Source organism: Dermacentor albipictus, chromosome 3 (assembly GCF_038994185.2).
Source record: "Dermacentor albipictus isolate Rhodes 1998 colony chromosome 3, USDA_Dalb.pri_finalv2, whole genome shotgun sequence".
Taxonomy (NCBI): Eukaryota; Metazoa; Arthropoda; class Arachnida; order Ixodida; family Ixodidae; genus Dermacentor; species Dermacentor albipictus.
In genome coordinates, this window is record NC_091823.1 from 150,514,365 (window position 1) to 150,537,034 (window position 22,670).

Sequence of the window (22,670 nt, forward strand, 5' to 3'; positions counted from 1 at the left end):
GCTGCTGGGTTTCTCTTCGACATCCTGGAACACCGCATTCGGACGCTACCACCACCTTTTGCAATGGATGAACCGGGAGCGTCCCAGGCTGCTGCTTCCGTTCTCCCGGCCATCGTCTGCTCTGGTGTCATCCGGCCGCGCGATCCGGCGGCACAGACGACCACGACGTGGAAGACTGGCTTGCCGAATATGACGATGTAAGCGCCCATAATAAGTGAGACAACCATGCCAAGCTCACAAACGTAATCTTTTACTTAACTGACGTGGCAAACCTATGGTTCTGCAATCATGAAGCTGATTATACCACCTGATCGGCTTTCACGACAACTTTGGCTGAAGTCTTCGGTCATCCCGCCGGTAGACGGCTTCGCGCTGAGCAGCGCTTGCGTGGTCGAGCTCAACGCCAGGACGAGACCTTCACCAGTTATACTGAAGACGTGCTCTCGTTCTGCAAGCGCGTCAACTTATCTATGGACGAAGCTTGAGAAGATCAAGCACGTCATGAAAGGCATTGATGACCATGCCTTCCAGATTCTCGTCGACAAGAGTCCCCGGACGATTTATTGCCGCGGTCATTCAGCTTTGTCAGGAGTACGACGAGCTTCGCAAGCAGCGTGCATCAACACGCGCTGCTCAGAGGGACACCGCGGATCTACACCGTTGGATTTCGACCGCGGCGCAGCCGACATCTCTGTTTCAATGCCGGAGATAAAGCAGTTCATCTGTCAGGAAGTTGTACGCCTACACTTTCTGGCGAATATCGCACCCGAGTCGTCGACAACTTTGGCTCCATCGCTTCGGCACGTCATTTAGACGCAAGTTGCCGCGGCGCTGCCATCTGACCCTCTTCCGCAGCCAGCAGCTGGACCGCTAACTTACGCTGACGCTGTCGCCCGGCCCAGCTCCTCCGGGTGCTGATGCCTACCGGGCCACCGGCACCTTCGATGTGCCACCGCCTTCGCGTTCCATTATCGTCCCTTACTCTGCCGCTGGAGCTCCTGTCGTCAACCTGTGGCATACATCTGATAACCGGTAGATATACTATTCCTGCCATTTTGCGGGCCCCGTAGCACGATTCAGCCGCCATCCCAGCTCCAGTTTACCTGACAGCGGGGGCGCCTCAAGCTACAGGCTTGCTCGACTTCCGCGTCAGGACCCATGTAACCTCCCTCCCTACTCGTCTTACAGTCGCCTCCCCTTCGATTCACGCCGGTCGCCTTCCCCACGTCACGGATCCATTTCTCCGATGATTTGCGGACCCAGCCCAGCCCGAGAGGAAGAATAATAGTCGCAGTTACAGAGGCAAGAACTGCGTTTACGTCGAACATTTCAAGGCCACACTCTGCACCACCGAACGAAATTAACTTTCCGTAGACGGCGTCACCGTACACGCACTTATCGACGCCGGAGCCACCGTTTCTATAACTAGTTAGAAACTCTGCCACAATTTGAACAAAGTGAATATCCCCCTCACCTCTCCCTCTCTGCGCACGGCAACCTCGCATCGCATTCAACCTTCAGCGTCGTGCACAGCCTTGGTGGTCATTCAAAGCGTTATGCATGTTATCCAATTTGTCGTCCTACCTCGCTCCTCCCGCGACGTTATTCTTGGATGGAATTTCCTATCTGTCAGTCAAGCTGATATCGACTGGGCTCGTGCCGAACTGACGTTATCAGTGCCGTGCTTTGAGCCTGACGACCATTATTCTCCTAAAGCTTTTGCTCCCTCTGACATCGATATCGCACCTTTCTCCGCCACTCTGGTTCCTGTGTCATGTAACTCTGCTTCAAACTCATATGTTCTGTTGACGCCGTGGGCCACTTGTGCGCGCCGCCAGAACTATCTGCTTCCGTTTGCTGTCGTCACTTTATGCGGTTGTTCTGCTGGCCTTTACGTGTAAAATCCATCCACCTGCCCATCATCCCTACTCCGCGGCGAGTGCCTGGGTACCTCTGAAGCTTGCGATTGCGTTCCCCGGCCACCATTGGTGCTATAACGTAAAACTATTCCAAATTTTTCTATTCCATTTCTGCAATCAACCTCTGCGATCGGTCAAGAACCTTTTTTGGACCAGTCCCAGTTCCCCTGTCTGTCACGCGATGTCACGAAAACCGCAATAGCTCCTCACCTGATATGACGGATACACGCTGATTATGCATGATTTGACCGAGCAAAAAAAAGTTATTTCTGATGCGAGACCATTTCGCGATTAGCCCTCGGCTATTCGTCAAAAGTTTTCGGGTTGCACCCAGTTCACCTGCCTGTCACGATACGCCACAAAAACGCGAACACTCACCGCGTCATAGTGAAGTGTGTTCGTTAAAGATGCATTATTATGCCGAACAAAACTGGACTTTCTTCTGAATAGCCTCAGGCTGCCCCGTTCCGAAAGGAATAACAGATGGCTGCTGCCGATCACTTCGGCACTGGCTACTCGCACTTGCTGGAAAGCATGGGTTTATTTGCGTATTATGAAACTTTTTGCGTGGCCATGTAACGTTTTCGAGCACTTTCGGCACGTTTACGACCTCGTTTTTCCAACTCTTCTTTGCAGAGGATCCGTTTTACCGCCATTTTCAAGCTTCCGTTGCATGCCGCTGCGATTTTAGACCAGCCACATCAAGCTTACGATTACGAGAAAGCGTTTGATTCAGTCGAAACCTCAGCAGTCATGGAGGCATTACGGAATCAGGGTGTAGATGAGCCATATGTAAAAATACTGGAAGATATCTATATAGCGGCTCAACAGCCACCGTAGTCCTCCACAAAGAAAGCAACGAAATCTCAATAAAGAAAGGCGTCAGACAGGGAGATACGATCTCTCCAATGCTATTCACCGCATGTTTACAGGAGGTATTCAGAGACCTGGAGTGGGAAGAATGGGGGATAAAAGTTGATGGAGAATACCTTAGCAACTTGCGATTCGCCGATGATATTGCCTTGCTTAGTAACTCAGGAGACCAATTGCAATGCATGCTCACTGACCTGGAGAGGCAAAGCAGAAGGGTGGGTCTGAAAATTAATCTGCAGAAAACTAAAGTAATGTTTAACAGTCTCGGAAGAGAACAGCAGTTTACGATAGGTAGCGAGGCACTGGAAGTGGTAAGGGAATACATCTACTTAGGGCAGGTGGTGACCACGGATCCGGATCATGAGACTGAAATAACCAGAAGATTAAGAATGGGCTGGGGTTCGTTTGGCAGGCATTCTCAAATCATGAACAGCAGGTTGCCACTATCCCTCAAAAGGAAAGTGTATAACAGCTGTGTGTTACCAGTACTCACATATGGGGCAGAAACCTGGAGGCTTCCGAAAAGGGTTCTGCTGAAATTGAGGACGACGCAACGAGCTGTGGAAAGAAGAATGATCGGTGTAACGTTAAGGGATAAGAAAAGAGCAGATTGGCTGAGGCAACAAACGCGGCTAAATGACATCTTAGCTGAAATAAAGAAAAAGAAATGGACATGGGCCGGATATGTAATGAGAAGGGGAGATAACCGATGGTCATTAAGGGTTACGGACTGGATTCCAAGGGAAGGGAAGCGTAGGAGGGGGCGGCAGAAAGTTAGGTGGGCGGATGACATTAAGACGTTTGCAGGGACAACATGGCCACAATTAGTACATTACCGGGGTAGTTGGAGAAGTATGGGAGAGGCCTTTGCCCTGCAGTGGGCGTAACTAGGCTGATGATGATGATGATGATGATGACCTCAAGCTAAGTAAATGAAAGCAGGCCAATCGCGGACGCTGGCACCACCCTCTTCATCCGGTTATCGATTTTCAGTGAACTGGCTCAGCCCCTATCAAATCCCTCTCCATGTAAGGGTGCACCTCGCTTATATTCAGCCAACTAGATAAGACAAGTCGCTCAGTGTAGGAAACGTTATTCATTTTTCAAGCAAACCAACGGCGACCTCCTATGATCAAGGATAGCGTTTGATTGGTCTGTTCAGGCAACCCTGCGGGTCACCGCCCGATCCTTACGTTAGCGGTTACGCAAATTTGACGTCGGAAGATTGGAATAAAAACATATTGGAATAGTTTTACGTTATGGAGCCCCATGTTTGGTGATACGGCATCACTTCCGATTTGGGCCGTCACTCCTCCCGCCGCGACCGATGCCACTGTCGAGGTATTCGCTCGAGCCGTCGACGGAGAACTCGCACTTGCGCAGCACACAGAAATCATCAAGCTCCTCCATCGTTTTCGTGCCTCATTTGACATTCGGCACCCATCCTTGGGCCGAGCGTCCGCAGTCGTTCACTGTATCAACACCGGTCAAGAAACACCAGTGCACCAGCGTCCGTATCGTCTGTCGGCGGCTGAACGCCGTATCAATGACCAGCACGTTGACGACATGCTAGAACGTGGCATCATGCAGCCCTCTAACAGTCCCACGGCATCTCCGGTTGTGTTCGCTAAAAAAAAGGTGACTTCATTTCGTTCTGCGTCGACGATCGCCGCCTTAGCCGAATAACGAGCAAAGATGTTTATTATCTGCCGCACTTCGACGATGCCTTGGACAATCTGCAGGGAGCTAAATTCTTTTCCTTGCTGGATCTACGCTCCGGATACTGGCAAGTGCTAATGGCAGATACCGGTCGCCAAAAGACAGCCTTTGTAACTACTGATGGGCTATATGAACTTACCGTCATGCCGTTCTGCCTCTGCAACGCACCTGCCGCTTTCGAGCGAATAATGGACACCATTCGTCGTGGGCTGAAGTGGAAAACGGGCCTCGGTTATTTAGATGACATTGTGTTTTTTCCACCGACTTTGGATCGCACCTCAGCCGCCTCGAACAAATGCTTGCGTGCCTCTCCACTGCAGGGCTGCAATTAAATTTGATTTACTGATCTTTGCAATCTAAGCAAACCTCATCAACTCAACTACGACATTCGGGAGCGAGAAACTTGGGCCGTGCCTTTTTCACGAACTAATCATGGTAAGGACAGACTACCGTACCGCATATCGGTATTACTGAACAGTCTTGAAAAAGAAAACATGGATCTTAGGACTGTTTCACGTAAAATTTTGAAGAAATATTTCATTAGCCGTGCGACTGCATGTGATTAGAGTATGTTGTATTTGCATTTCCTTTTGTTGGTTGTAACCTAAGTATAGAATTATTTTTGTATTTGTCTTGTATGTGAAAGTGCTTTTATATATTGTTATGTAATTGGAAAAATGTGTTGTTTCACCACGTTACATAAATCTGTATTTTTCTGTTAGGAGAAGACATGTATTGCTGGCTAAAAAAGAAATGTTGGTTATAGTGTGTTTTCAAAAACGCATGTTATCATTCCCTTAGACATGTTTCTGAAGATATATTTTATGTACCCGTGTATTGTTGCGTGAAAAGTGTTCCCAAACTGTCTGCTGCCAAATACATTAGGGGCAGGGGCCTTTGTCAAGCCGCTTAATATAGCGGCTTTTTGCTCCTGTCCTAGCATTTGTACATCTAAAGTTGAATGCTGAAATAAAGGAATGGAATGGAATGGAAAGAAATGCCACTTCGGCGCTCGCACGCTTACTATTCTCGGCCATGTAGTTTCGAAAGACGGTATCCTCCCGGACCCCACGAAACTTAGCGCCGTATCCGAGTTTCCTAAACCAACCACCATTAAAGAGCTCCACAGCTTCATTGGCCTGTGGTAATATTTACGACTATTCATTCGTAACTTTGCCTCTATCATCGCCCCTTGACGCGGCTTCTCACCGGCAGTTCTGACCTCTCAGCCTGGTCCCCGGCGTGTGACGACGTATTCCGACGACGACGAACTGCGACGCGTTCTCACCTCTCCTCGAGCACTGCAACAGTTCGATCCCTCTGCTCCAACTGAGATCTATACGGACGCTTGTGGTGTCGGGCTCGGCGCGGTTCTTGCACAGCGCAAGGATGGCTTCGATGAGTACGTCGTCGCATATGCTAGCCGCACCCTCACCAAAGCCGAGGCGTACTGTTCGGTTACTGAGAAGGAATGTCTGGCCATCATTTGGGCTATCGAAAAATTTCGTCCTTATGTGTACGGGCGTCTATTTGACATCGTGACCGAGCATCATGCCCTATGCTGGTTATCTTCGCTAAATGATTCAACTGGTTGGCTCGCCCATTGGGTATCGCGCCTGCAAGAGTACGACATCCGCGTTGTTTGTCGCTCAGGCCGAAAGCATTCAGACGCAGACACTCTATCCCGGTTACCTTTTGCCTCTGGTCCTGTCCCCTCGTATATTTCCACCTACGGAGCATTCCCCCTCAACATTTCCGACATGCCATCAGAGCAGCGCGACGGCCCATTGATCTCTTCGCTTATTGAGTTCCTGTCTAGCCAGTCGCCAGCGCCGATCTCTCGAACCCTCCGTCGTCAAGCCGCGCACTTCATCATTCGGGATAACCTACAGTACCGCCGCAACTACAATTCGAGCGGCCACAAGTGGTTGCTCGTTATACCCCGACACCTCCGCTCCGACATCTGCCCCACGTTCCACGACGACCCACAATGTGGCCACGCTGGTCTATTAAATACATACTCTCTCGCTTCCAGCTTCGGTACTACTGGCGCGGTATGTACCGTTTCGTTCGCCGGTATGTCCGGTCATGTCCCATATGCGAATGAAGCAAGACGCCACCTCAACATGCCACCGGCCCCTTGCAACCTTTACCATGCCCCTCGCGTGCGTTCGACCGCGTCGGCATTGACCTATACGGTCCGCTTCCGAACACCTCAAGTGGCAACCGCTGGGTTATTGTTGCTATCGACCACTTCACGCAGTAGGCTGAAACTTCAGCCCTAGCATCTGCCGCAGCGAATAGACGTCTCCAGTTTTATCCTTCAAAACCTGATTTTACGCCATGGAGCACCTCGAGAATTACTGAGCGGCCGCGGTCGCGTTTTCCTGTCAGACGTCATTTCAACACTGCCAGAGGAGTGTCGCATCATTCACCGTACTACCACGGTATATTATCTTCAAACTAATGGGATGACAGAACGTTTCAACCGCACCCTTGGCGATATGTTGGCCATGTATGTTTCATCTGACCACTCAAATTGGGATCGAATTTTGCCTTTCGTCACCTATGCTTACAATACCGCCACGCAAAGCACCACTGGGTTCTGCCCTTTCTTACTCATTTACGGACACGAACCTTCATGCACTATGGACATTATTCTACCTTACCGGCCAGATGTTTCGGGGTGGACGACTGTTTCTAGAGCGGGTGCTTACGCCGAAGAATGTCGCCAGCTCGCTCGTTCGTTCACATCCCAGGACCAGTGACGCCAAAAGCACCACCACGATTCATCCACTAAGGCTACGTGATTTGCTCCTGGCTCGCTGGCCTGGCTGTGGGTGCTGTCTACTCCTCCAGGCCTTTCCTCTAAGCTGCTCTCCAAATAGCACGGTCCTTATCGGGTATAGAAACAAACTCCGCGGTCAACTACCTCATCAAACAAATGGAAGCGCCTTCCGACCGGCGTCGTCGCGGCCAGGAAATCGTCCGTCTGCCGGCTCAAGCAGCGCCATCAACCTCCTGTGTTTTCCTGTCCTTAGGTCGCCAGGAGGGCTACTCTTCCAGTGGGGAGTGATTGTACTGAAGGCACTGGGCTTTGGACATGGCGCTGGTGAAATAGAAGGCGATGAAGAGAAGTGCTTGCTACCCCGCGTCGATATAGAGCCGACCTGTTTAAGCCTACCCCTACAACTTACTTAAAACGAGTGCGGCTAGGCGAACGCCCCCCCCCCTTGCATTATATATATACATGTATATATATATATATATATATATATATATATATATATATATATATATATATATATATATATATATATATATATAATGAGAAGCCAACAAACACTGACACCAAGTACAACATAGGGGAAATTGCATGTGCTTAATAAATGAAATAAAGTAATGATAAATTAATGGAAATTAAAGTGGATGAAAAAAACAACTTGCCGCAGGTGGGAACCGAACCCACAACCTTCGCATGTCGCGTGCGATGCTCTACCAATTGAGCTACCGCGGCGGCGTTTCCCCATCCACTTTCTTGGGTATTTATGTGTACTAGTAGAACCCTGGGAGTGTTAGCCAGCGCCCCCACTGACAGACCTTGGCGGTGGACGTGGAACGTCTTTTTTGCCGCAGGCGTCACGAGAACGTGATCTTTTCGGGTGAAGGCAACTGGTCAATAAACCCACATATGCTACCTGAAGGCATCAATGTTGCCGGATTCGAGACCCTCGTTAGACCCAGTGGGGGCGCTGGCTAACACTCCCAGGGTTCTACTAGTACACATAAATACCCAAGAAAGTGGATGGGGAAACGCCGCCGCGGTAGCTCAATTGGTAGAGCATCGCACGCGACATGCGAAGGTTGTGGGTTCGGTTCCCACCTGCGGCAAGTTGTTTTTTCATCCACTTTAATTTCCATTAATTTATCATTACTTTATTTCATTTATTAAGCACATGCAATTTCCCCTATGTTGTACTTGGTGTCAGTGTTTGTTGGCTTCTCATTATATGACTAATAATTATCGAGCCCCTCGGTTAACCCCCTTTCTTCTCGTTTATTAACTAACGAGGGTCTCGAATCCGGCAACATTGATGCCTTCAGGTAGCATATGTGGGTTTATTGACCAGTTGCCTTCACCCGAAAAGATCACGTTCTCGTGACGCCTGCGGCAAAAAAGACGTTCCACGTCCACCGCGAAGGTCTGTGAGTGGGGGCGCTGGCTAACACTCCCAGGGTTCTACTAGTACACATAAATACCCAAGAAAGTGGATGGGGAAACGCCGCCGCGGTAGCTCAATTGGTAGAGCATCGCACGCGACATGCGAAGGTTGTGGGTTCGGTTCCCACCTGCGGCAAGTTGTTTTTTTCATCCACTTTAATTTCCATTAATTTATCATTACTTTATTTCATTTATTAAGCACATGCAATTTCCCCTATGTTGTACTTGGTGTCAGTGTTTGTTGGCTTCTCATTATATGACTAATAATTATCGAGCCCCTCGGTTAACCCCCTTTCTTCTCGTTTATTAACTAACGAGGGTCTCGAATCCGGCAACATTGATGCCTTCAGGTAGCATATGTGGGTTTATTGACCAGTTGCCTTCACCCGAAAAGATCACGTTCTCGTGACGCCTGCGGCAAAAAAGACGTTCCACGTCCACCGCCAAGGTCTGTGAGTGGGGGCGCTGGCTAACACTCCCAGGGTTCTACTAGAACACATAAATACCCAAGAAAGTGGATGGGGAAACGCCGCCGCGGTAGCTCAATTGGTAGAGCATCGCACGCGACATGCGAAGGTTGTGGGTTCGGTTCCCACCTGCGGCAAGTTGTTTTTTCATCCACTTTAATTTCCATTAATTTATCATTACTTTATTTCATTTATTAAGCACATGCAATTTCCCCTATGTTGTACTTGGTGTCAGTGTTTGTTGGCTTCTCATTATATGACTAATAATTATCGAGCCCCTCGGTTAACCCCCTTTCTTCTCATTTATATATATATATATATATATATATATATATATATATATATATATATATATATATATATTGTCGCAGCACTTCGCGACTGAGGCAGAGAACGAAGAAGCAGGGTGTGCGCGTGTGATCTCGGGGGTACTCTGCGCCGGCTGGGCCCAGCCTGTACCTTCTATCTCGGACCTCGTTTCACCCTGTATATAAGCATCATTCGTAACATTTTTGGTGGAGGTGCGGGGTAAATCTTGGGTGATCTTGAACGACCCAGCTCTACGAACTGTCCGACGGAGTAGGCGCTAGGCCGGTTTACGACCACAAGCAGCGGACATGGCCGATTACGTACAAGGCAGTGAGGACCCCACCTGTGGCGGACCAGACAGCAATCACACAGGTCAGGCTGGCTACTGGACACTGCTGCGAGAGACACCCACCTTTTCAGGGAAGGCGAACGAAGACGTCGACGACTGGCTTAAACACTACAACAGAGTGATTCGCCACAACCACTGGAGCACTACGATGCAGCTCGATAACGTGTTTTTTTTTTTTTTGTCGCCGGAACCGCGCTCCTCTGGTTTGAAAACTACGAGAGCGTTCTGACAAGCTGGGGCAATTTCGTAGAAAAACTCACCAAGTGCTTCGGGGACCCGATCTCTCTAAGAAAAAGGAGGCTGAGCAGACGCTTTCCCGACGAGCTCAATTACCTGGCGAAACGTGTACAAAGTACGCACAGGCTGTTCTGAGATTATGCGGAATCGTCAGCGCTACCATGACAGATGAAAACAAAGTAGGACATCTGCTTAAAGGAATCGCTGAAGAAGTTTATTATTTTCTTATAACGAAGGAAGATCTTAGTACTCCGTCTGATCTAAGGAAACACTGCCTGGCCTTTGAAGCGCTAAAAAAAAATACCGACGATTACGTTACTTCCTAATGCGAAATTTGAGCGCAGCAAATAAGCTGTTTCACCTTTTCGATAGATTGAGGCAAAGAAATCGAGCAACACATGTATGCGCTATCACAGAATTTTTTTTTTTTATTTTTCACACGTATTCCTCGGGCGGTGCACATATACAGATCCGCCGCCACCGATCTGGCTCTCTGATTGCCACCGCACAGGGTGAACGGCAGCGGCAATTTCGGCTCGGGCGGTGCACATATACAGATCCGCCGCCACCGATCTGGCTCTCTGATTGCCACCGCACAGGGGTTGCATTGGAGGAGGAGCGAAGAAAGGAATTAAGTTCGAGCCGGCGCTTTGACAACCGGAGACTCGCAGGAAGAGGGGGGAGGGGGGCGGCGTGTACACCCAGCGGCAAACGATGGGGGCAGAAGCGCGCGCAGCAAGCGGACAACACGATAAAGGGAGGAGGGAAGAGATAGCAGCGACTGACTGATGCCGCTGACGCCGATAGTGAGTCAACCCCAGCTGCGGAGTTGGTTTCAGGGACAACGCCGCCGATGCCGACACAAACAACATGATACCCTCGCTTCCGCAGCGCTAAGAACCAGGTCTAGCCGTGGGAAGGTGGTCACGTATTCGTCGACGTGCCGGGGCCTACGTGAAAAAACCGGCGCGTTGGCAACTGAAGAGCACCCTATACGCCACACAAGAACGGGGGGGGGACCCTTTCCTCCTCTTTCTGCATGGCGGCGACGGTGTTCTATGCAGTCACGTTATCTTGACTCTCTAGCGGCGTCAGCGGCATCCAGCGGTATCAGTCGGTCGCTGCTAGCGCTGGGGGGGATGAAAGGGGGGCGGAGCTGGTTACGAGGCCGACGACAATGCCGACAACGACGCGAAACCCAGGAACAGACGCCAAAGAGCTGGGCTCTGAAATGAGAATGATTGGACCAAAGTTTGGACGCCTGGACAACGTTACTACTATTGCAAGTGTGTCCGTCCGAACCCACGACATCTCCTCGGTGATTCGGCAAGTGGTTAAAGAAGAGCTTGAACGCCTTAAAGTTGTTGACGACGCTCATGTGTGCCATCAGTGTGCATTTGATCATCGCTCATGTGCCACCGGCCACCTGGGCACCTCAGAGTTACCGAGAACCTCGCAGGACCTATGCTGATCGTACGGAGAGCAGCAACTTGCCACCGCAACCGACAAGTCCGGGACGCCGACAAGATGCACAACAATGATTCATTCCCCGGGCTGTTCCCTCCTACAAGCAGCCTAAGAGCACGTTTCCACCCATAACACCCATGTCACCGCTGTCACCCGCGACAAGCCGCGACTCCTACATTTGGTACAGCTGCGGTGTGCCTGGACACATTGCTAGGTATTGCCACCGCCGCCAGCAGCGTGCTCCACGGTTTAATCCCTACACACCTCGCGTGCCCACTGACGAGCCCTGGCCGTATCACAGTTCCTTCCAGCGGCTGCAGCAGGGACGCGCGAATCGCAGTGACTCCTCCGTTTACGATCGCAGCCTGACACCACCACCGACACGACAACGACGCTCTCCATCACCTCGTCGTCGCTCGTTATCACCGCCGCCGCTGGGAAACTAGCTGGTGCGACCGACGGGGGTGAGGCCGCGATATGTTCATCTTCATCAAGACCCCCTTGTGTAAAATTGTTTAAAAACAAAGTGTGCGTTTTAGTTGACAATGTGAGTGCTTTTGCTTTAGTTGACACCGGGACGGCAGTTTCTGTTATGAGCCTGTCCTTCAAAAATCGTCTTGGACAAACAGTTATGTTTTCTTGGGATCGGAACGCTACCATTCGTGGAGTTGGTGGGGAAATGTTACGCCCACTTGGGGTCTGTTCTGTTTCATTTACGATAGGGTACCAGACATTTCGAAGTGAATTTACTGTGCTTGAACGTACAACGCATGACATTATTTTAGGAATTGATTTCTTGCGTGAGTAGGGGGCGACTTTGGATTGTGGAAGTGACCCGATTTCTCTTCGCCGCGACGCACGAGCTTCAATGACAGATAGCACCAGTGATGCCGCCGACGTTCTCACCGTGTCACAAGATGTGTGTTTGCCCCCTCAGACTGCAATGTTTGTAGCTGTGAACACTTCTCGCCCTCGTACAGGTTCTTGTTGTGGTTTAGCCGAGCCCGACTATAACAATGCGTTCAAGAAAAATGCGATAGTCCCTCGCTGCCTCGTTGTCACCATTGATGGCTGTACTCGTTTGTGGACAGTGAGCGTTTCAACCCAATCCATAACATTGCCGCTAGGACTTAAACTGGCAAGTTTTGATGAGCAAGCCGTTGTCAGCGTCGGAACGGTCGAAATGTCAACTGCCGAAAAGAAATCCAACTCCCATTCCAACCATGATAATTCTGCTGACTTTGAGCGCATGATTAACAAGTCCCTGTCTTCTAGTGAGCAGTGTCTGCTGGAAGCTGTGCTCGCTCGCTACGCCACAGTGTTTGATTTTGCTCAAGGCCAACGAGCGTCCCATACACCACCGGCCACTCGCATTGAACACCGCATTCATACAGGGCAAGCAACGCCAATTCGTAAGAAGCCTTAACGCGTTTCACCTTCAGAAAGAAAAGTCATCGCCGAGCAGGTCGAAGAAATGTTACAGAAAGGAGTGATCCAAGAATCATGTAGCCCTTGAGCTGCTCCTCTGATCCTAGTGAAGAAAAAAGACAACTCATGGAGATTCTGTGTGGACTATCGCCGCCTAAACACCGTCACAAAGAATGACGTGTACCCCCTACCACGAATAGAGTACGCCGTCGAATGCCTCCACTCCGCGTCGTATTTCTCTTCTGTTGATCTACGGTCAGGATATTGGCAAATTCCCATGCACTCGTCAGACAAGGAGAAGACAGCCTTCGTGACACCTGATGGTCTCTTTGAGTTCAACGTTATGCCCTTTGGCTTATGCAACGCTCTAGCGACATTCGAGCGATTTATGGATACCATGCTCCGCGGACTCAAACCGAAATTTGCATGTGCTATTTAGACGACGTCATTATCTACGGCCGGACATTTCACGAGCACAATCAGCGCCTGTCGATCGTTCTTGACTGTATCCAACAAGCTGCCCTTATTTTAATCTCGAAGAAATGTCATTTCGCTGAGCGTCAAGCCCTCGTACTAGGCTTCCTGGTCGACAAAGACGGCATACGACCAGACCCTGAAAAGATAGCAGCGGTTCGTGACTTCCCACAGCCACAAACGGTGAAAGAGCTGCGAAGCTTTTTGGGCCTCTGCTTATTTTTCCGGCGCTTTATCAAGAATTCCGCACAGCTTGCCTCTCCCCTCACGTATCTCCTTCGCAAAGACACCCCATACTTGTGGACTGCTGAGTGCGAGTCGGCGTTTCAACAGCTGAAATTTTTGCTGACTTCTGGACTGGTACTGCGGCATTTTGATCCGGAGGCGTCGACTGAGCTGCACACTGACGCCAGCGGTGTGGGTGTTGGCGCTGTGCTTGTTCAACTCTGCAATGGCCGATAGCATGTAATTGCCTACGCTAATCGGACACTTACAAAAGCGGAGACAACCTACACCGTTACTGAACTCGAGTGCCTAGCAGTCATATACGCCATTCAGAATTTCCGTCCGTATCTACATGGCCGCGCATTTACGATAGTGACTGACCATCATTCACTCTGTTGGCTGGTTGGGCTGCGTGATTCGTCTGGTCGGTTGGCCCGCTGGGCTTTGTGCCTTCAAGAGTACAGCTTGTCCGTTAACTGCAAGAGCGGGCGCTGTCACACGGATGCTGATTGCCTATCCCGTCTCCCTTCACCTCACACTAAAGCTGAGAATGATGACTTCGATGACTACCTAGTTTCCACCTCTTCCGACTTTCCAGACCTGAGTACCTTCGAGAGCGAGTAACGTTACGACCCTACCTTGAAATCCCTACTGGCAGCTGCACGTGAGCCAGCAAGAACAACACCGTTTACTTTTCGTAATGGTTTGCTGCACAAAAAAATTACTCGGTGGATGGTCCCCCATTGCTTCTAGTTGTGCCCGAAAATCTGCGCCCTGCTATCCTTTGTTCCATGCATGACGATATCACGTCCAGGCACCTTGGCTTTGCACACACACTACACCGACTTACACAGAGATTTTTGTGGCCCAAGCTTTGGAAAACAACGAAACAGTATGTCGCCAGCTTTACTGTTTCCCAGCGCCACAAGCAAACGACGACGGCCCCAGCAGGCTATTTACAACCAGTTAGGCCACCGGCGCTACCCTTTGAAAAAGTCGGCATCGACATGCTTGGGCCGCTCCCAAGGACGTCAGCTGGCTAGCGCTGGATAAAAGTATGCGTAGACTATCTTACTCGATACACGGAAACAGCGGCGCTGCCATCCGCCACTGCAGCAGATGTCTCTTCATTTTTGTTGCATCACGTCGTACTCCGTCACTGGGCTACCCGAGTTGTCATCAGTGACCGTGTACGGCAATTCACTGCCGACGTCGTTTGAGAACTTTTACGGCTTTGTGGTTCTGCATATCGGCATTCCACTCCTTACCACCCGCAAACCAATGGCCTCACTGAGCGGACGAATCGAACCAACATGTTTATTAATGTATGTCGCTGCTGGCCACAAGAATTGGGACGCCGTCTTATGTACAATGACCTCTTATGTACAATGACCGTCTTATGTACAATGACAAAACTGTGCCCCCCTGCTTTGGTCTCACTGAGACTAGCAGTATTGCAAATAAATAAATAAAGATTACCCAACCACGATCATGATCACTGTAAATATAACATGAACGGCTTTGTGGATGCCCATGACTTTATTTTAATACGATAGTTTCTTTTTTTTTTGCCGGGCCCAAGCAAACATCTGTCCGGTGTACGTATGTTATGGAATCATCATCGTGCAAGTACGCGAACTGCGATACTTTGGCAGCGTAACGGTATGATAGTGGCCATAGAATGGTGAGACGGGTATGGCTTATTAAATGAATTGTGCTTTTAATGGCGTGTGTTTCATGCAGTGATGACATTCGAGTACTGTTTGTTTTATAACTGCATAATCTCGTAGAAGATATGCTCGGCAGCCTGAGCACTGAGACTCTTAGTAAACATGGCAAGGCTTATAAGTGTCGTTGTGGTTGTATTTTACCATTTGCTCTCTTCTAATAGTAACAAAATTAGTCACACAATAATTTGATAGATTTGCTTTACTAGATGAATAGTTACTATTCAGGATATTTACTAATCATTTATTTTATCGCTGAGTAATATCGTGGACAGCATGCCACGCACCACGGACCTGCAGAATGGTATTATTGACTGCAGTGCTTGTAAATATGTTGCTGTCAAACTCGGTCAGCGTCTGCGAGGACGGCATTTCCGGTAGGTGAGAACCGGTGTTGCCGCGGTCGCTGAGCTTTGATCATGCGTACGGTGGAGTACGCCACGGCGCCGAAATGCTATAGCGACGCACTTTCGCCACATACTCGCTTACCGTCGCGTCGGATTCTCCTATGACACGTGGCAGCCACTGGAGCGCTGTTTACTCTGGGCAACGGCACAGGCCGTGCTTGCCTCATATGGCTGTCATTGCTTTGTGAAACAGTACGTAATAAATTTGAGGGCAGCGAAGCTGCCGCTGGTTCTTGGAATCGACGCTTCACGTTTGTGCTACAATGAATTTGTTTGAAAAAACGGCAAGCCAATTTTTATCCTTTTCTTGCCACCTTTAGGCAAAAAATATTATAGCGTAGGTAGAATGAATTCATGTTTAGACAGCAATCCTAGTGAGTACAAGTACAACGGTCTTTTTATTTTTTCCACCGTGGTATGCCAAGGAGGACCTCTTTGTGTGTAACACATCACAAGTCCTCGAAACATATGGGATAGATAGCACAACATTAGCCGCGCGATTGCCGAGGTTCTGTTACAATACCTCGAACAAGATAAGTAAAACAACCTAAGAGAGTCTTATTACAGGGTATACATTAGACACCGCTAAAGACAAAATGAACAAGCGCCCTTCAGAGAATAACAAAAAGAAAAGAATGTCTAGGGCAATCTAAATAAAGCGAGATGGACGGGATACCGCGAGAGAATGAACGGCAGAGGTAGCCATTGGAATCATTGTGCACACTAAATAGCCACGCAGTCATATTGTAACTAGGAATGAAATAGATGGAATATATTTCTAAGGATTATTGAGAGCCTCAATCAATATGGCAAATGCATGCACGCGGGGAGACTAGGCGCGCCGTTATCGTTTTCACTGTGCCGCGTCGTTGTGGGTATCGCTGACTGACCATTCCGTCAAAAAAAACTCCCGCACCAGGAACACCGACTCTAAGCTTGTGAAGTACGAGAGAAGTGGGAGCCAGGGCCAGCAGGGCTACGTTTGGTGCACGCGGTACGGTTTGAGGCGCACAGCACGCACAACTTCAATATATGGGTGGCGAGGAGCCGATGGCGTTTGGGCGAGTGGTGCGACTTCGAAGGTGAGGTCGGTGACTTGGCGAAGGGCACGATAAGGGCCAGTGTATGGCGAGAGGAGATTTTTCGAGAGCTCGACACGGCGCATTGGGGTCCACAGTGGGACTAGACAGCCTGGTCGAAAGCGGTTTCGCCGGCGATGCTTGTCGTATAATGTCTTTTGGTACTCTTGAGGTGTTGCTAATCATTGGTGGGCAACCTGACGGGCGTGGTGGGCTCGGACAATGGCGTCGTGGGCATAGTCGCTGTTGGTAAATGGAGCGGAAGGGAGCAGAGCGTCAATGGATAAAACGGAATTGCACCCGAAAGGCAAATACAAAGGCGACAGTCGGTTTACGTCATGGCGTTATGAATTGCAAGTGAACGTCACAAATGGTGAGCTCATAAGCCAAACGCCGGCGTCCAAAGAGACATCCATCCGCGAAAATTCTGTGAGCGTTTGACTCAAGCATTCTTTTGGCCCATTAGTCTGAGGGTGGTAAGCTGTTATAAGCTTGTGTTGGGTCGCGCATGATCCAAGAATTCGGACGATGATTTTACATAAATACTGCGAGCTTCTGTCCGCAAGGGATATTTAGGAGCTCCGTGATAAAGGATGACGGCGCAGAACAAAACGTAGGCTATTTCAGTTGCGCAGCTGGTTAGCAGGGTGCGCGTGATCGCATACCGTATGACATAGAGCATTAGAGTGCTTGCAGAGGGGTTTCACTTGTTCCAGTAGTGTGACACGGGGAACGGCCCACGCAAGTGAAGGCCAACCTGAAAGAAGCACGCAGAAGGGATGCCTAGGGGCGGAAGGGTTCTTCTGGACAGACGTGCGACGATGACAGAGGCCGCATGAAATGACGATAGGCGCATTGATCGGCACACGTTGTGTCGCTAAACACGGCGGTATTTGCGGTTATATGCACGAGAAACGCCGAGGTTACCCGCCGTTTGAACGTGTTTATGATGGTCGGCTGCAGGTTTTTTGGAATCACAAGGACGAGGTCTGGGCTGTCAGAGAACAGAAAGCGGCGGTACAAAATGTTATCCCGGAGGAAAATCATGCCAACGTTGGTATCAGATGCCGAATAGTTACGCGTGCCATTATTGGCGCATGTCGACACCCCGCCTTTGTTTATCTTAGATGTGACTAAGATTTGGGATCTGCATAGGACCGACCGTAGTGCCGCTGGAGTCAAAGTCGGATAGTTCCACAAGTGAAGCCGAAAACAGTCCGCGTCGTGATTTAAGCGCCCCCAATTGTAGACGATGAAATAGGAACGTTCCTGAAGCCACAGAGAATCGCGCCCAAAGCGGCTGTGAACTCTTTCACGGAAAAAAAGGTAGCATAGTGGTCCGTAGTCATTCACGCCTTATAACTGTCGGCCTTAGAAGAAAGGTGACAATTTTGTGACACCCTAGATCAAAGCGAGACATTCCCTTTTAGCAGTGCAGTTCGGAATACCACTCGGAATAAGAAAGAAGGCAGCTAGTAAACACTATCACGTGGCCGCATTCCTGCTGTTGCTGGGGCCAAACAGCGCATATGCCTTTGCCGCTGGCATCCATGCGGACTTCCGTGGTGGAGGAAATATCAAAGGGAAGCCGAATAAATAGGGACGTAAGCAGGGTGAACGGCATGGTAAATTCAGAAGTTTTTAATGGACCGCAGGAACAAAGGCACATCGTTTTTAAGAATTCCGGTCAGGGGTGGGGTGATAGCAGCGAGGCTCTTTAAAACTATAGAAAAGACGAGCAGGGACGGACGAAACTGCAAACATCCTGATTTTATGGGGAACAGAGAAATCCACAACATCCTGAAGTTTGTCGGGGTCCAGCTTGGCACCTGCAGCATCAACAAGGTAGACAAATATTTTAATTTCATGGCGATCGGAATTGCACTTGGAGGAATCCAGCTGAAGGCCAGATCTTCGAAACGCATTTTAAAACAGCTAAAGTGCTTTACAAGTGACAAAAATATAGGACGAAACACAAGGCGTCGTCAATGTAGCGAATTCCAGTTCACCAATATACATTAGAATGTCACTGGCGCATTAGAGACCGTACGACATGTCCTAAATTGATTAAGACTGCCTGGTGTAACAAAGGTGACCTTCTCCCAATCATTACCCACAGCGATTGTCGAATATACCCGACGGAAGTCGACGAAAGAGAACTACTTTGCGCCGTGGAGACAATTCAGCAGGTCATCGATCCGTGGCAGAGGTTATGCATCTCATTTAGGCACCTTGCTCAGGTGGTGGTAGTCGAAGCAGAAGACCCATTAGTTATCCCTTTTTACAATGACGACAGGGGAAGACCAAGGACCACGAGACGCCTTGATAGTGTCCTTTGGATGCATTTTTTCCACCGCATTATGACTGGCGTTAGGTTCAGTCGCAAACACTCGGTAAGGTCGCCGATTACAGAGGATGTTTACGGTAGACGTTTCACGCTGCGATCTCTCATCAAGATCTTATACGCCCCGATTTTGATGTTAACAAGCGGCGTAGATGTTGAGAGGGAGAAAGAGCAAGTTCAGTAACTATCTTCTTATCGAAATTATTGATAGGCGTGGACGAAGTCTTGTCACAAGCAGACGGAAAGGCATCATCGGGATTCTGGCGAGTTGAGCGTGTTCTTTAAGGATAGGCACACTCGTCTGTTTGAAGCCTTGAGGTAAGACTTCTGGTGTGGTCACGAAGTCGGGAAGAGGAACGTAGGCGCGATCATCAATAGCGCTCACAACAGCCTGAGGCAGAGCGACGTATTGCGTCAGGACAAGATCTACATTCTGTGATAACACGTAGTCAGTGTCAGGCACCGGTGCAACTTGCAACAGAACAACATACATTGAGGGTTTCAGCATAAGACCAATGAACTCGACGAAACACAACTGTGACAACAGTTTATCGGTGGCATCGACAAAAAGAAGTTCCAACTGTAAGAGACAAGTGGCACTATCAATGAGAGCTTAATGGGGCGTCTGAAAGCCATAAGAAATAATTAGGCCATACGGGCACTTGTCAAGGATGGCGAAATGAACTGTATTGTGATGTCCAGCCATGCTCACGCCAGTGGGAGGGATTATAATGATGAGCGGTCTACTACCGTCAGCGACGCATACGATAATAAAAGTAGCAAGCGGGAGCACTTTGCGGAGAGAATGACGAAGTTAGGAACTCATTACCGATATAGCTGCACCGGCGTCATCGAGCATCTACTTGAAAGTCCGAAATCTTTTGTGTTGTGGGCACAGTCAAGAGGTGATTTTCAGTACGGGGAAGCAATGCAGCGACACCTCCTGGCATTGTGTCTCTGAGTTCTGCGAGAAGACGTGACCAAAAAAATTGGGTGATGGAATCCGACAAAGCAGTGGTGAGCGAGATTGACGACCCTGTGGTGTGGTGACGGTGGGTGGTTAGTTTTTCGGGCAGGCAATGTGGTGTCACTGTTATGGAATGGGAGGAGGTCGTCCCTAAAACGCGATGGTGTGGACTCCTGTCGACTTGCGGTGAAGAAAAGCCACGGCGACTAGCACGTTTACTTGTGCCAATGGTGGGAGACGTGGCCAGTTCCTAGGCTCTTGAAGCAGATAGGGCTGTCATTACGTGTGCGCCATTCTGCCGGGTCGCAATATTGATGCCTGTGCTGGGGTGAAGTGGACGAATAAATAGGGGTAAGATCCTCATAGTTGAGTATAGAGATGGGCTTGATACCAACATCCGCTAAGGTTTGGCAAAAAGCAGCTTAAATAAGCGCAATTTTCGTCGAGGTTTATTGTGCCGGCACTGAAAAAGCAGTAAAAGAAGCGGCACCACTCTTGCATCTCACGATGGGCCCCACGTGTTCAATTGCCAATGATTGGTGAGGCATGGGGTGGTCATCCCAGGACGAAGTAACGGCGGTGTGTCTCAATGGGAGAAATTTCTGCCAGATTCGGAGGCTCATCATTTCCTAAAACAGGTGTCTTTCTAGAATGATGTCACATACTGTAGCGCGATTCTGGAATAAGAACAAATTATAAGTGTCATCAGCAATTTCTTTTAAAGAATATTCCAATAATACGTGGGAAATTTTGTTTGATTCTAACATCATGTCATCAGCCTTGCCGCAGAGGGTGCATGTATCCTGCATGAAGGCTGTGTATGACTCAGTAGATGCTCGCACAGGAGTGATCAGTTCTTTCTAGGTTGTGTGCTGACGACCGTGCGGCTCCCCGAAAATGTGTCGAATATGTTGCTTGCAGATGTCCCAGCTTGTGATCTCCACTTTATCAGTCTCGAACCACACAAGTGGTGTGGCTTGGAAACATAATCCCGTTTGGAAGCATGGACTTCATACCTCATTGGTTCTAAGCACTTGTTGGGAGCACGCTTTAGCAGAGAAAAATAGTACATGTTTTGACAGCCTAAGAACGGAGAGTCCTCTGGCTTTATTCAGAGCAAAAACAGGTTTTTCGCGTGGCAATGGTGGTGCCCCTGTCGTACCAACGCTTCGGTTCGAGCAGTAACCAATGCCGCGTCGACGGGGACAACGAAGTGACGGACGGTTGCTACAAGGGCTACCCCCTACAATGCCGAAGACCTTGGTGTGAATGGCGGAAGGAATCAACAGATAATGCGCAAGATAGGCTTGCTTCACGCGGTCGCACAAAACTGTCTCTTATTTCCCAGGAACGTCAATCCCCAAGGGTTTCTCTGAACGCGAAACAACCCAACAGGGGCCTTCATAGGAAGGATTCAATGGTCAAAAAGGACGTGCGTGGTTGTTCACTGTCGGGAAACGAAGCACAGGTTGCCCACGGCGATACTGGGGGCGGGAGATAAGTCGAAGATTGTCTGGCCAGGCATTTACCCTTTCTAAGTGCTGCGCGGCCACTGATGGAGTGCCTTGCTCGGCGCCGAAAAACTGTCTTGAGCGCAGACGGCTTAAGTGTACAGTATCGCGGCTGCTCTGACTCCGGGCTGAAACTTGATAGTTGTTCGCTGCCCGAGTTGTAGTAGGGGTAGCCTTTCCACACTGCTGTCTGTCGAGCGTGGCAGTCAATGGCGCCTTTAGTTATCGGTGGAGACGCCCTACCATGCCGTTGCTCTTTGGCTGGTAAGCCGTGGTGTTTTGAAGGTGCGTGCCGAGCAGTCTCGCCAGGGCAGAAAAAAAGAGGGCTTTAGAATTGCCGGCCTCGGCCAGTAGTTATGCGGAAAGGTCAACAGTACCGCGTTGGCCCCGTCTCGAGAAATGCTTCCGCCATGGTATCGGCCGTGTTAACTTGTGGAGGCGTCGCTTCAGGCCACCTTGAGTGCCGGTTGACACATGCGAGTAGGCACCTGAAACATTAACAAGGCAGAGTAGGTCCCACTAAGACTGAATTAACCTTATCGAAACAGTTCTGTGGTAGTACAAACAGCTGCACCGCTGAACATGTGTGCCGGGTCACTTTCACAGCGTGACAGGATTGGAAGCTCCTTGCCCAGTTTCCAACATCTTTTTGATCCATGGCTAGACGAAGCGTTGTGTGATAAGCCTCTGTGTTACTCCTATGTCGTGATCGCATAACGCATGTAGTGAATGTAATACTGGTCGCCGAAACTGATGGATGCAAACGGGCGAGGAGCTGCATGCGATGTGTCGCATGTGAACAATGTTGTGTAGGCAAGCGGCACCTCTGCAAGCTGGAGCGACGAGCCTTTTCCCCGCAATTGGCATAGTTCTCCGTCATTTTCCTGGGCCGAGCAAAGAGCTTCGAAATCATTAGGACCCGCAGGCACAGCGCCGATAGACGACA

General features: G+C 49.6%; 1 protein-coding gene across 1 annotated transcript in view; it reads left to right on the forward strand.

The window, feature by feature from the left end:
- LOC139057624 (probable serine/threonine-protein kinase fhkB) overlaps positions 1–22,670 on the forward strand; it is a 143,957-nt gene that overhangs the window by 45,281 nt on the left and 76,006 nt on the right. The gene's annotated exons all lie outside the window — the stretch shown is intronic.